Genomic DNA, 15,840 nt, shown 5'->3' with positions numbered 1-15,840 from the left:
ATAGATTTTCGATTAGCATAATGAAAGGCCTTGGCCTTAATCTGGCTGCCCTTCCATGTGAGACACTATATCTGTTACAAGAGGGGATAACGGCAGAGCTGCGAGCTAGGGAGAGTCGGGCGATCCAAGTCCTCAGCGAGAAAAAGATAAACATGGAACAAGTCAGCTTGCAGCACGACGAATTGGTGTCATAATATCAACACTTGGTGCAGGTGGTAGAAGACGCTTGCCAAAGTGTCCTGGAGTTGGCCATCTCAGCAGATCTACTAGTGGAGGTGCGGATCCACAGGTTAGTGACAGGAGTACATGAGGCCAGGGAAGAAACGACCAAGGTTCAGTTGGAGCTGAATCTTTAGATCGCCGAGTTGCGGTTAAAGGCACAACCATCCGCTCCCCTGGAAGTTAGAGAATAGCACGCTGGCACTATCTCAGCGGGATTGGAGGAAATGGGAAGTGTTGTGCGAGACTACACCAGCATGTTGGAAGAAGCACTTGAGGTTCTCACGACTCTGCAAGAGGACCCCAACACCTAGCACTTGGAAATAGAAGCGCGAGAACTCTAATAGCAATATGACAGTGTCTGAGGAACTACGTAGACAGTGGTCCTCACCCAGCATCTTGTGAGGATGCAGTGGGCTAAGGCACTAAAGGAGTAGGTGGACACGGCTTGACATAAGGAGGTAGTTCTAAAAGCGCATGTCCAACCTTGGATCGACGAGGCTTTCACTATCACGACAGCCATCGAAGGAAAGCTCGCGTATATATACAGGGGATGTATACACTGATGCAGAGAAGCACTCCAGACATAGAGGTCTCAGAACAGCGGATGCAACAGATCTAACAAGCAGCATCTCAGTGCGCTGCTGACCTCAACATAGTTCGAGAATAGTTGGAAGGACTCCGTGCAAAGATCGCCGCGGTGACAGAGTGACTCGAGGGCGAGTCATGATGTTTGTGTTGGGGGTCTATTGGGCATGGAATCCCCCCAAGGCATGTTTTGGGGCTCAAAGCCCAAGTTTTGACTCGATATTATTGTAAAGACTACGGGAATTGCGGGTGTGGAGCGCAAAATGTATGATAGAGTCACAGGGTTGTCTGCCCTAGTTTTGTAATGTAATGTCGGCCTGCCCATGGTCCGTGGACCATGGGATTGTATAAATAGAGCGAGGCTCTAAGTGTAAAAGAAGGCAATGGAGATAGCGGAGTAGTAGAGAGAAGAAAGAGTCTAAGTGACTAAGTGTGTCTTTGAGTCATAGAGTAGGAGAAGGCTCTACAGCTGAGTGCGCAGAGGCCTAGTAGTTCGCAGCTGAATGTGCGGGCCCGTGCAGCTGAGTGCACAGGGCGAAGTCGAGTTTGTAACCGAAAAAGAGATTAATAAAGATAATTTTTATCTTACTTCTGTGTATTTTTTATGGGGTTAATGCATGTTTTATGTAAATTACAAATATACTGGTTATTTACTGCGTGCACCTGTTGAACGATTTATGTTGTTAAGTATAACTTAAAGCACACAAGTAGGCTAAAATGATCAACTAACATTGGAATACTAGTAAGGACTGGGGTAATAACAGTGTTCGACCCCCGAGTAGGGTTGCGCGAAGGAAACATCTTAGGTTGCGAGGTACAGGAAAGTGCGTGTAGCGACGTGCACGCAGGGTTGAACCGCAGACCACTTGAACTCATCAGACATCTCCAGGGTGTGGAAACCTAGTTCTTGCACCCTCCCATACTACTTTGGGTGAGACCTCAGTCTGCGCTTTGCAGACTATTGCCGAAAGGGCCAGTAGTACCGGGATTTGTTTGGATAAATCACTCCAAACCTGGGTCAAGGCCCAACAAGCCAACGGTGCAACAGAAGGATTGCATAAAGACAGAGGGAGAAGCAAAAATTGGAGGAAGCAGAGAGGAAGTTGTAGGAGTTGAAGAAACAACTAAGGGAAGAACAAGAGCTGCGCAAAATAGAGAAGGAAACGCAACAGGAACAAGAACAATAGGAGGCGCAACATGCACACATTGATGAAATTGCGCGAATATAGGTTATTCATTCATTAGAACAACTGACAAATAGCAAATGGGGTGGGAAGTCACAGGAGCAGGACTTTTTTTAGGAGATTGTACAGATGTTGGAATAGATGGACACGGATGTGGTTTAACCACAGAAAGATTAGGATATGGACATCGTTCCCAAGGACCAAGAGGTCAATCCACCGGCTTCACCAGATTCGGGAGCAGAGCAAGTCCTAAGTGATCAAGGAGACACTGAAATCCTTGAGGACAATTCATAAGTAGATGTTCACAACATATCATTCGTCGAGTCACAACACAAAGTTGTGCAGTCGCACAGAGTGCCCACTCCAAATGTCCATGTATCTCCTGCGCATTTTCAAGAATGAGTGATCATGTTTGATGTGCGCAAACATCCATCTGCATTGGCTGATGCTACAAAGGAATATGCCAAAGCCACTAGCTAAATTGTGAGATTCTTGATAGCTGAGAACGAGCGCATGGTTAAGGAGTTGCAAGCGACCAAGAAGAAAGAAAAGCAAGCTACAACATCCACCAGAGTAGAGTTGAAGAAAGTGATACTTGAAGACGTATTGTCTCTCATGACAATCATGCAAAAGTTGTACTTCAAGTTCATCACCTTGCATAATTCAGTTGTCCATCTTAATGGTTCGTAGCAGCGTTGTGCTAGGAGAGCACGCATCTTGACAGACATACACACTATTGTTGATCACATGCAGATATGGACAATGAGGTACAAGGGAGCCCCATTGTTCTTGCCAAAGATGATGAAGACAAATGCAATGGAGTTGAAGGCACACATCTAGAGTCAGATACAAAACTATGAGGAACTCCCACAGCTCATCACCAGCTTACAGGCTTCACATGCATGAGTGTTCAGGAGCATGGATGTCATTGTGCACACCCATGCGATCCCATCCTTTGACACACTCACCGAGGCAAAAGCGAAGAACCAAGTCCGATTGGAGCTAGACATGTACTTCGAGCAATTGATGTGCATAGCCACTAGTGTGGATTTGTAGATGAGCGTAGACACTATGCACCAGTGTGTCGCTGGTTTGGTTGCACTCAAGACCATGATGCGCATGCTATATGACGAGTTGGAAGAGAAGAAGTTGCAGGATTTGAAGCAACAACTAAGGGAAGAACAAGAGTTGCGTAGAAGAGAAAAGGAAGCGCAACATGAATAGGAACAACAGGAGGTGCAACATGCACACATTGATGAAACTGAGCCAATACAGGGTATTCATTCATCAAAACAACTGGCAGATTGCAAATAGGGTGAGCAGTCGCAGGAGCAGGACTTTGTTTAAGAGATTGAACATATGTTAGAACAGATGGACACGGATGTGGTTCAGCCAGAGCAAGATTAGGATACAGACCTCATGCCCAAGGACCAAGAGGTCGCTCCACCGGCTTCACCAGATCCAGGAGCAGAGCAAGTCCCAAGTGATCAAGGAGACACTGAAATCCTCGAAGACAATCCGGAAGCAGACGTGCACAACATATCATTCGACGAGTCACAACACAGAGTTGTGCAGTCGCACAAAATGCCCACTCCGAATGTCCATGTATCTCCTGCGCATTTTCAGGAATGAGTGATCGTGTCTGATGTGTGCAAATATCCAGCTACATTGGCTGATGCTATAAAGACATATGCCAAAGCCACCAGATTAAGTGTGAGATTCTTGGTAGCTGAGAATGAGCGCATGGCTAAGGAGTTGCAAGCGGCCAAGAAGAAAGAAAAGCAAGCTACGACATCTGCCAGAGCAAGTTGAAGAAAGAAATACTTGATGATGTATCGTTTCTCAAGATAATCATGCGGAAGTTGTACTTCAAGTTCGTCACCGTGCATAAGTCAGTTGTCCATCTTAATGGTTGGTAGCAGCACTGTGCTAGGAGAGCACGCATCTTGATAGACATACACACTGTTTTCGATGACATGGAGATATGGACAATGAGGTATAAGGGAGCTTCGTTGTACTTGGCCAAAGATGATGTAGCCAAAGGCAGTGGAGTTGAAGGCACACATCTAGAGTCAGATACAGAACTATGAGGAACTCCCATAGCTCATCACCAGCTTATAGGCTTCACATGCATGAGTTTTCAAGAGCATGGATGTCATTGTGCGCACCCATGTGATCTCATCCATTGACACACTCACCGAGGCGAAAGCAAAGAAGCAAGTCTGACTGGAGATGGACATGTACTTCTAGCAGTTGATGCGCATAGCCACCAATGCAAATTTGTAGATGAGCGCGGAAAAAATGCACCAGTATGTCGCTAGTCCGGTTGCACTCAAGGCCATGATGCACATGCTATATGACAAGTTCGAAAGAGGTGCCAAATTAGTGTACCCGGATGCAATAGAGGCAAGAGTTCGCTTTTAGAAGGATGTCACCACAGAGTACACAGACACCATAACAAACTACCAAGCTTGGCATCAGTTCACCACCATCAATCACCAAGAGGATGTCGACGAGCTAGTATTCCCATAGCTGTGTGAGTCTTAGTGATGTTTTGCATGGCTTACTCAAGGCCATTTTTGTCTCACATGGGTACATGTGCAGATTGTATTGTAAACATGTTGTAAAGTGAAAGACCAAGTGTCAATAGTAGAATGTAAACAGTCATGTGTAAGTTGAAGAGTCATGAGGGTAGGCTAAGAGTCACAAAGGGGAATGTGAAGGGGCACCCCACCCTTTGCTATATATAGAACCTCATAACTCATTGTATGGCCTTTTAGGAGCTAATATTCTGATATGTATAACTTAGATAAAGCTTGGAGTGTATTGTAACGAGCCTTGGCTTCTCCACAGTGCAGAGCGAGTACATCTCTTTGGAGGAGCAGACATTAGTGAATTTAAAGTTCCACTATTGGGGCTAGTGGTTGTCATGGTTGTATGTATGATTGGATCTTTCACTCTTTTAATATAACAGATCCAACGCATTTCATGCATATATTGTTATTGTAGTTCGGCTATCCTAGTTACTCTAACGATGTATGTAGTTGTAATTTATGCATGTATGTATGGACTATTCCGTATGTGTTTATATGAATCTTATCGAAGCATCTTGTTGGTATAACTCATCACTTTGGATTGTCAGCTATCCTGCTTTCCATATCATGATGTCTTTCAGCTCGTGTGTTCCCTTTCAAGTTGTGTGCTATCACATGCTTCTAAGGGGCGCACTCTTCTCCCCTTCTGTGTGTTAGAGCCTTTCATGCACATTCCTTGATTTGGTGCAAGGTCACACCTTTGCTTCCAACAAGGACATCTTACTTACCTCTGCGTGCAACCACAGTCAAGACAATACCGTACTACCCACTGCTAGGACTCCTACTCCAAACGTTCTGAGGCCTAGTTGGGACTTCTTACCCAGGAGATCCCTTCACATGTTGGCAGGTCCAACACCATCAACAAGATTATAATATTAATATATAAGGTTTATAATATTAGGTTTCAATGTTAATTGAAAACTTACTCACTTAGTTGAACACTTAACTTATACTTACTTATATTAAAACCCTATACTAAAACCTTAATACTAAACTCATTACTAAAACTTTAATATTAAAATTCAATATTTTAATATTATAAAACCTAATTATTACTTATATAATTATTATAATTATATAATAATTAGTATTAATGTTAAATCCTTACCATACATCTAATAATTATTAATAATTATTAATGTGATATGATATACACTTATTTGCATATATCAACCAAATTTAATAATGCGGTTGTGGATGTAATTAATATAAAATGAAATGATATTTTAAGGTCCATGAGACTAAAAATAGTCTATGAGACCATTAGATCCCTGTTTTTCGCTTTTTACAATTCAATCCTTTTCCGATTCAAATTGATGATGAGCTGACCCAACCTTCCAACAATCCCCTGGCTAAAAAGACAATGCCAAGCATGTTATCATAACTTTCTCTAATATCTTTGAATGCATCACATTCCAAAATGAAATGTTTTTCCGATTCCACAACCCGAGTAAGTTGGTCCTTAATTGAGCAAGAACCTTTGCCCTCCACGAAATGCTAGCTCCAATAAACTCTTTTTCTTGTAAATCACATGTAGGGTTGAATTCCTCAATGTAATATTTCTTCTTTCTACCCAACTCTTTTCCCCATACTTTTTTACGAAACTTCTCCATATATATTTATAGTATATCAACCATATTTATTAATGTGATTGTGTTAGTTATATAAATACCAATTATTAAAATATATCCAAACTATAATTATATATCATAAAATTATATCAAATCTAAAAACAATAGTATATCTAAACTTAAATAATATATATATAATATTTAAAATATTAAATCAAACAACACGATGTATATCTAATAATTTTTTTTTTTTTTTTTTTATAAATATTGGAAATGAAATTTATCCGACAATTATGCTGGTAAGACCATTAAGCTAAAAAAAATTAACAATTTAATGATTGATTAAAGCAGTGAAGGATGTGAAGTTGTCTTAACATTTATTTGAAATCCATGGCTAGTGTTGTCTATGGAAATAGAAAATTTAAGTCCAGCTATGCCAATGGTTTCCATTAAGAAAATGGTCTATCAAAGCATTTGGTCGACGGGGAAACGCGTAAAATGCGGAATGGGTAAACCACGAAATTACCACGCACTTGCTTTTTATGTCGGTGGATGCCACCTGTTTTGGTCGGAGACTTAACGTCTCATCACAAAGAATCATATCATGGGTTGGTGGATGCAAAGCTGGTTTGCATAAACGATTGGGTCCCAACTGGAGGAATCTTATCTTTGGTGAAGCAAGGAAATGAACACAGGCCTTCCAAACGCTTTATGCGTACAGGAACTGATAGATGGCAATGGTCAATAAAGCTGTGACACGACGAAGGGGAAATTGCCAGGAAACTTGATGCTTGTTGTGTGGGGGCAAACTTGCTTGTTATGTCGGTGGATGCCACCTGTTTTGGTCGGAGACTTAACGTCTCATCACAAAGAATCATATCATGGGTGGGTGGATGCAAGCTGGTTTGCATAAACGATTGGGTCCCAACTGAAGGAATCTTATCTTTGGTAAAGCAAGGAAATGAACGCAGGCCTTCCAAACGCTTTATGCGTACAGGAACTGATAGATGGCAATGGCCAACAATGCTGTGACACGACGAAGGGAAATTGCCAGGGAACTTGATGCTTGTTGGGCGGGGCAAACTTGCTTGTTATGTCGGTGGATGCCACCTGTTTTGGTCGGAGACTTAACGTCTCATCACAAAAAATCATATCATATGTTGGTGGATGCAAGCTGGTTTGCATAAACGATTGGGTCCCAACGGAAGGAATCTTATCTATGGTAAAGCAAGGAAATGAACGCAGGCCTTCCAAACGCTTTATGCGTACAGGAACTGATAGATGGCAATGGTCAATAATGCTGTGACACGACGAAGGGGAAATTGCCAGGAAACTTGATGCTTGCTGTGACGAAATTGAAAGGAAAATTGGCCCGAAACTTCATGCTTCCAAATTCCACCGTTCAGATTACGATATAACTTCAATATATATCGCCACTTGGTTTGCTCAAGGAAATGAGAAGCTCAGTAATCAACCACATTCCAGAGCTGTTTTGTTTTCAATCGTGTGCCCAAACATTGGGGTGTTGATACACACACAAGAATAGCAAAGGCGCAGCTGGTAAGTTGCTTGCCCTCCAGAATCTTTCTGACGCAAATATTGAGTCTCACCGCACTTTCTCGATCTCTGCAAAATATCTTCGATCTTACTTCTCTGTTATTCTGTATCCAATGGCAAACGTTAACTTTACCCCCGCCCGTGACGGAACATCCTCCGCATCCACCTCCCAGGGCAATACCAACAGCTATGTGTATCAAGTGTTTCTAAATCACCGCGGTCCTGATGTCAAGAAAGGACTCGCTACCCATATCTACCATCGCCTTAAAAATCTCGGATTATCAGTTTTTCTGGACCAGAAAGAACTGCAAGGAGGAGAGAAGTTGGATGCCCAAATCGAAGGGGCTATTCGAACAGCCTCTGTTCATGTAGCGATATTCTCTCCAAATTATGCTCAATCTAGATGGTGTCTCGATGAACTCGTACAGATGTTGGAGTCGGGGTCCACAATAATTCCGGTCTTCTACAAAGTCGAGCCCGCAGATCTTCGGTGGACGCGCGGCGGAGATCGAGTTTATGCTAGAGATTTGGGCGTGCTTGAAAGGAAGAGAGCATTTGATTCTCAGGAACCACGGTACGACCCCAAGACCATAGAAAAATGGAGGAATGCTCTTTCTGCTGTGGCGGATATAATCGGTTTTGAGCTGAAGGACAAGTAAGACCCTATTATTTGAGTTTTGTACATTGCTGGCTTGATAAGTATATCACATATTATTTATGTAGATGTTTCTTATTAGTCAATTAACTGTGATTGTGAATATTGTTCAGGGAAGAGTGGCAGCTCGTCCAGGAGGTCGTCCAACAAGTTCTGAAAAAAGTTCGCAAACCACCTTTGAACGTCGCTAAATATCCTACTGGCCTCAATCAAAAAATAAAAGATGTGGACAGAACATTGTCACTGCAGCGGCAAAGCGAGAAGGCTACAATTTTGGGAATTGTAGGTCTTGGCGGGGTCGGGAAAACTACCCTCGCTAAACAATTCTTCAACCGAGAGAGATCAAATTACGATCGATCTTGCTTCTTATTTGATGTCAGATCCACATCTTTACCTTCCCTGCAGAGTAGCCTTCTTAAGGATCTGATTCAATGGAATGCACAAATAAACAGCGTTGCTGAAGGCATAGAGAGGCTCAAAACAGTTTCTCAACGGTCTCTTATCATTTTAGATGATATTGATCATATTGATCAAATGGATGCATTATGTGCACCGGTTAAAGATACTATTCATGTAGGTAGCTTAATTTTAATTACATCTCGCAATAAGGATGTACTTATAAGCGCAGGTATTGGAGAGTCATCCATTTACACACTGAAAGGTCTCAATGGAGAGCACTCGCAAGAGCTCTTTTGCTGGCATGCCTTCGGTCAACCCAGTCCTGTTGTAGGATTTGAAAAAGTGGTTGAGAAGTTTTTGCATGTCTGCAATGGTTTGCCCCTCTCGCTTAAAGTGCTTGGGGCGCTTCTTCGTGGAAAAGACGATTTGAAGCTTTGGAATGCGCAATTGCGCAAAACCTCCAAAGTACTTCCCAAAGATATACGGAGCACACTTAGAATTAGCTATGATGCTCTGGATGAGGAGGAACAGCAAATATTTTTAGATATCGCCTGTTTCTTTATAGGAGAAGACAGGGATACCGCTATAAGAGTATGGGATGGATCCGACTGGGAAGGGTTGCTGGGTCTTTGGAAGCTGGAAAACAGATGCCTGGTGGAGGTGGACAGTATGAACCGTCTCAGAATGCATGACCACCTACGAGACCTCGGCAGAGATATCGCTGAGAATCCAGAATATCCACGTCGTCTTTGGCATTTCACAGAGAATCTTCTTCATAATATGTCTGGCCAATCATTTGTAAGTATTCTGAAGCATTCAAAATAGCTTTGTGTTATCAAAATTATCTGGCAATTTTTAATTCTTAAAACTAACGGCTGGGGGTGAACAATTCAGGTGCGTGGAATTAGCATGGTTCACGGAAATGGCCCTGAACAATCTTTTGAAAACTTTGCCGGCAGCTTCAATCTAAGCAGGTTGCAGCTGCTTAGGGCTGAAAGTGACTCTGTTGAACGAATATTCAGCAGTGAACAGTTACCACCGCTAGTATATCTGCACTGGAAGAACTGTCCGAAGTCCTCTTTAGCTCCCTCGATTCCATTAAATAATTTAAGTGTGTTACATATAGAGGGGGATCAACTGGAAACACTCTGGCAACATGAATTTCAGGTAGTCATTTGTTTTCTTAACAGATCTATTTACCTTTTTTAATAGTGTATGAATTGTTGTACTAGCGTGTTGTTATCGTATGACACAATGCGAAAATGCTGTAGAGGCTCAAACTCACTTTAATAATGCATGTGAACATTGCAGGCACCTCTGCAATTGAGGGAGTTGCATATTGATGCTCCCTTTTCAAAGCTTCCAAAGTCCATTGGAAAACTGAAGCACCTTGAACAAGTTTTTCTGAAGACTTGTTATCTTAAAACTATTCCAAATGAATTTTGTAACTTATCAGGACTCCAAAGTCTTCACTTGGAGTGCAAGCAGCTGCATACGCTACCAGAGTCGATTGGGAACCTGTCGGGCCTCCAAAGCCTTGAATTGAACCTTTGCTTCGGTCTGCAGACGCTCCCAGACTCAGTGGGTAACCTGTCGGGCCTCCAAAGTCTTAACTTGACCGACTGCTACGGTCTGAAGATGCTTCCAGACTCGGTGGGGAACCTGTCGGGCCTCCAAAGTCTTAACTTGACCGGGTGCAAGGATCTGAAGATGCTTCCAGACTCGGTGGGGAACCTGTCGGGCCTCCAAAGTCTTGACTTGTCCGGGTGCAACGGTCTGAAGATGCTTCCAGACTCGGTGGGGAACCTGTCGGGCCTCCAAAGTCTTAACTTGACCGACTGCTACGGTCTGAAGATGCTTCCAGACTCAGTGGGTAACCTGTCGGGCCTCCAAAGTCTTATCTTGATGGGGTGCACGGATCTGAAAATGCTTCCAGACTCGGTGGGGAACCTGTCGGGCCTCCAAAGTCTTAACTTGACCGACTGCTACGGTCTGAAGATGCTTCCAGACTCAGTGGGTAACCTGTCGGGCCTCCAAAGTCTTATCTTGATGGGGTGCACGGATCTGAAAATGCTTCCAGACTCGGTGGGGAACCTGTCGGGCCTCCAAAGTCTTATCTTGATGTGGTGCACGGATCTGAAAATGCTTCCAGACTCGGTGGGGAACCTGTCGGGCCTCCAAAGTCTTAACTTGACCAACTGCTACGGTCTGAAGATGCTTCCAGACTCAGTGGGTAACCTGTCGGGCCTCCAAAGTCTTATCTTGATGGGGTGCACGGATCTGAAAATGCTTCCAGACTCGGTGGGGAACCTGTCGGGCCTCCAAAGTCTTAACTTGACCGACTGCTACGGTCTGAAGATGCTTCCAGACTCAGTGGGTAACCTGTCGGGCCTCCAAAGTCTTATCTTGACGGGGTGCACGGATCTGAAAATGCTTCCAGACTCGGTGGGGAACCTGTCGGGCCTCCAAAGTCTTAACGTGACCGAGTGCTACGCTCTGAAGATGCTTCCAGACTCGGTGGGGAACCTGTCGGGCCTCCAAAGTCTTAAATTGACCGACTGCTACGGTCTGAAGATGCTTCCAGACTCGGCGGGGAACCTGTTGGGCCTCCAAAGTCTTAACGTGACCGACTGCTACGGTCTGAAGATGCTTCCAGACTCGGTGGGGAACCTACAGCCTCCAACGTCTTGACTTGTACGGCTGCTGCTTCAATCTTGAGACGCTCCCAATGTCGGTTGTGAACTTAACTGCCCTCCGCCATACTGAACAGTTGAGGACTTTGGACCTGCTTGATGCCTTTGGAGTAGCCGAGCAACTAAGCGAACGCGAACTATCAGAACGGCAAGAAGACCCGGCGCGTGAAGAATGCACCTTGCGTTTAGCGCTGTAATTATAAGATGTAGAAGAGAAGGTACATTTTGAAATATGTGGATGCGAGGACGAACATGGTCCTGCAATTAAGATTGTTTTCAAATATTTCATTTATTAATGTTAAGATGGTTCATTTTATGATGCATAAGTACAACGATAAGTGCTTCAAACGTCCATTGGAATTTCTTTGTATTAATCATAAATCACAAAATTCACATTTTAAGGTTACAAAATATCATTATTTTAAGTTATTAAATTAACTCGTAAAATTTAATGTAAATTAACATTCGAAATTTTTTTTGGTTAAATTAAATTAAATTAAATTTAAAAAAATTACATTAAAATTTATTAGTATTATTATATTTATAAATTTATTAGATTGATATTTAATTGTACCAAAAAAATAAATTTATTATTAAAAATCCATCTAATAATAAAAATTCAGCCTATAATTTATTTATGTAAATTTTAGTATTTTTTCAATTACTTATTAATAAATTTAATTAAAAATATTAAAAAATATATTTTTAACTCGAAAAATTTTCTTTATTTTTTAATTCTTTATCTATAACTCTAAACTCTTTATTATTTTAAAAAATTTAAATAAAAATTTATATTTATATTTAAATTTTCAAACTTTGAAGCTTTATTTAAGGACTTATCATTTTAACAAATTTCCATTTTAATATATACATTTTTCAAATGTATAAAAACATAAAATCAAAAGCTTTGGATATGGATATTTAATTTTCTATTTAAAATGTTTAAATTTTTTTTTTAAAAAAACATATATTTCTGTAGAATTTCTTTAATGGTGAATTACAATTTAAGTATTTTAAGTTTTATTTTAATTTTTAATTTTTTAATTTATAATTATTTTTTAATGTATATTTATATTTTCCATTATTAATTTATCTTGACCATAAATAATGTAAAAAAATTTATAATATTATATAAAGTTTTTTTTTAAATGTTTTAATTAAAAAATTTTATGTTTTATATTAAGTATGGTATTTTCCATATATTAGAATTAGTGTAATTTTAAAATATATAAATATATGTATATGTAATTAATTAAATAGATATTTATGAGGTGTAGATTAATTAGTTTGTGTGGGCTTTAGTTTCTATTAATTGATTAGTTCAAATTTTATTGGGAGAAGTTGACCCTGAAAACCACCTGCTAGAGATAAAAATGTCCCAATTAGTAATATTGATGGTGAATTTATATTTATTTGGAAAAATAAACTCATTATGTGTGTTGTATTATATTGAAAAATATTTAACAAAAACTGATTTTATATTTAACAATTAAATTAGTGAGAGCTAGATTTTCATGTATGGCATCTTCACTCTTTGTGGAATAGAAACTACATGTAATTTTTCATATATATATATATATATATATATACCCACTCTCCAAGTTGTAAGTGGGAGAGATATTACTCATAACTCAAAAAGAGTTTAAGATTTGAGCTTAGTGGAGAGGAACAATTTGTCCTTTGAATCATTATTATACCAAATGATATATATATATATAACCAACTTTACAATGTTACAAAATTTTAATGTAACCATCTCTCTTCATCACCACACTTGAGTAATAGTAAAAAAAATTCACTTCTTTGTAGATTTGATTTTTTGGGTTTCATACACATTTCCATTCAAATTAAATCGCATTATGTGGGTCAAAGTTTACGCACAACTCCCTTGTCATGCTTACATTGGGTCCATTTGAGGAATTACTTCAATAACACAAAGTTGTGACTCCTCCCTTTGAATGATTGATCCAAAGAACTCTTTTGAAAGTTCTTTTGGATAGAAAGGAAATAGGCCATTGGGTTGTTTTTAAGGATCACTAATTGGGCACTTTCGAAATATTTGCCTAATTGAAAGAAGTAGGTCATTGAGCTATTTTAAAATATTTCCTATAAGGATATTTGAAAGATCAACCCAATGTAAGGAACAATATGAGAATATTGAAGTCTAAAATGGGCCTTCTAAAGAAATTATAAACTAATAGTAGAATTAAGAAAATAATATTAGATTACATCATCAACTTTTAGAGAGAAAAGAGAAAAAAACTATTTTTTCAACTCGTATTTTCGACTTATATGCCTAGGGTTTTACTCAAATTTTGAGAAGAAACACTCGTTGGATGCATAATTTGATTCCTCATTCAAGGAGTACCCATGTTCCATACTTTCAATGGACTCTGCTACACAAAAAATGAGAAATACATTAAGAACGTGATTGCAATCACGATTGTTCATGTATTTCTCATTTTTTGTGTAGCAATGTCCATCAAAAATATGCAACTTGGGTACTCCTTGGGTGAGGAATTAAATTTTGCATCCAACGAGTACTCCTGCTCAAAATTTGAGAAAAACCTTAGGGAGATAAGTTGAAAATACAAGTCGAAAAAAATAGTTTTATTAGTTTATTATTTTTTAATCTTTTTATTTTTTACTCCAAAAATGGTGAATCATCCCCCATGGTTGACATCATCATATTGAATCCTATTGGTTGTTATAAAGTTTATTTTGGTTGTACATTTTTCTTAGGAGGTCCATTTTAGACTTCAAAATTCCCTAAATGAAAGGTCACTAGGTCATTTGAAAGATTGTCCATCAAACACTTTTGAAAGAGATGTGAAGAAAAGGACCATGAGGCCATTTTGAAAAATCATCCATTGGGCATTTTCTAAAGGTCTACAAAATGCAAGGAAATAAACCATCACACCATTTCAAAAGATTATGTATTAGGTGCTTTATAAATATCCTCATGATGGAGGAAATGGACTGCCAAGCCATTTTGAAAGATCCCTCATTAGATGATTTCAAAATCTCTCCTTGACACAAGGAAATAGGTCATTTGGTTGTTTTGAAATATTGCTCATTAAATGCTTTTGAAAACTTGGCCCTCTACATTGAGCCTCTTTGAAGATGTGATCAGGCCATTTTGAAAGATGGAACAAGCCATCAAGCCTACTTTGAAAAATTATATCACCTGATTTCAATGTATCACTCAATTGGATTAAATAAGGTAATAGGCTCCTAAAAAACAAATATCATTGGCCTTATTTGAAGTGAGTACTTCGAATTTCAATATAATGAGGCTTATAGTGCTTATTTGAAGAACACCTTCAACGGAAACAAAATGACCCCAAAGTTGGTGAAAAGACTTTAGACAATATTCAAAATTAAAAAGTTTGAAGGCATATTCAATGTAATGTGCTCCATATTGGCATTTGACATGTAGCCATGCATATAAGCACAAATGATTTGAATTGGATATGGCCATAACCATAGAACTTCCAATGTGTACCTTATATCTAGAACAAATAAACTATAAGACTACTTCAACTATAAAAAAACATGCAATGACTTCGTGGGGAACCTGATGGGCCTTCAAAGTCTTGGCTTGGGCATGTCATCCACTCTATAGACGATCCCAAACTTAGTCTAGAACCTGACAGGCCTCCAACGTCTCCAATGTCTTCATCGTCTTGACTTGAGCATGTGCTCCACTCTATAGATGCTCCCAGACTTAGTCTAGATCCTGACATGCCTCCAACATCTTCAATTGGGTTGGTGCTCCACATTGAAAATTCTCCCAGAATTTTTTGGGAACTTGAGGAGCCTTCATAGATCCTGACATGCCTCCAACATCTTCAATTGGGTTGGTGCTCCACTTTGAAAATTCTCCTAGAATTTTTGGGGAACTTGAGGGGCCTTCAATGTCTTGAATTGGTTCAGTGATCCACTTTGAAGACACTCCCAAACTCAATCAAGAGCTTGACATGCCTCCAAACACTTGAACTGGATGGGAACTCCACTTTGTAGATGTAATAGTCGTGGTGAAAATTCCATGTAATAAAAGTTAATAAAGGAAGAAATAATAAACATGGTTGATGGGACACTTATTTCAAGTTGAATGTTGGGAAAGGCATCCTAGTGGGTGTTCATTTGATTGTTTATGGCTAAGGAAATTGGCAAAGGCAATGGCTAAGGATTTGGAAAGGGAAAATGGCATTTTTGGCACATTTATTTATGAAAATAATGGAAATTAGGAGAAAAGGGAGGTGAAAGGTCACATGTTGCATGTGAGGAGGAAATTGAAGGAAAATAATGGAAAATGAAGAAAATAAAGGCCTCATTCATAAAAAGGCTTATGAGAATCAGTTGGTAACTTTTTGTTAG

At 39.8% G+C, this 15,840-nt stretch overlaps 1 pseudogene across 1 annotated transcript; it reads left to right on the top strand.

Annotated features, from left to right (window-relative positions):
* The first annotated feature begins 7,374 nt into the window (after nt 1-7,374).
* On the top strand, nt 7,375-11,780 carry LOC149214149 (disease resistance protein RPV1-like; annotated as a pseudogene). The gene is made up of 4 exons (XR_016250057.1): nt 7,375-8,368; nt 8,482-9,579; nt 9,655-9,934; nt 10,079-11,780. The product of XR_016250057.1 is annotated as a disease resistance protein RPV1-like (transcript).
* The last annotated feature ends 4,060 nt before the right edge of the window (nt 11,781-15,840 follow it).

This window comes from Pinus tabuliformis, chromosome 1_1, assembly GCF_031772625.1.
Source record: "Pinus tabuliformis cultivar Carrire ecotype Pingquan chromosome 1_1, CPIR1, whole genome shotgun sequence".
Classification (NCBI taxonomy): domain Eukaryota; kingdom Viridiplantae; phylum Streptophyta; class Pinopsida; order Pinales; family Pinaceae; genus Pinus; species Pinus tabuliformis.
The sequence above is the reverse complement of the archived record's forward strand: the minus strand, read 5'-3'. Positions and strand labels throughout refer to the sequence as shown.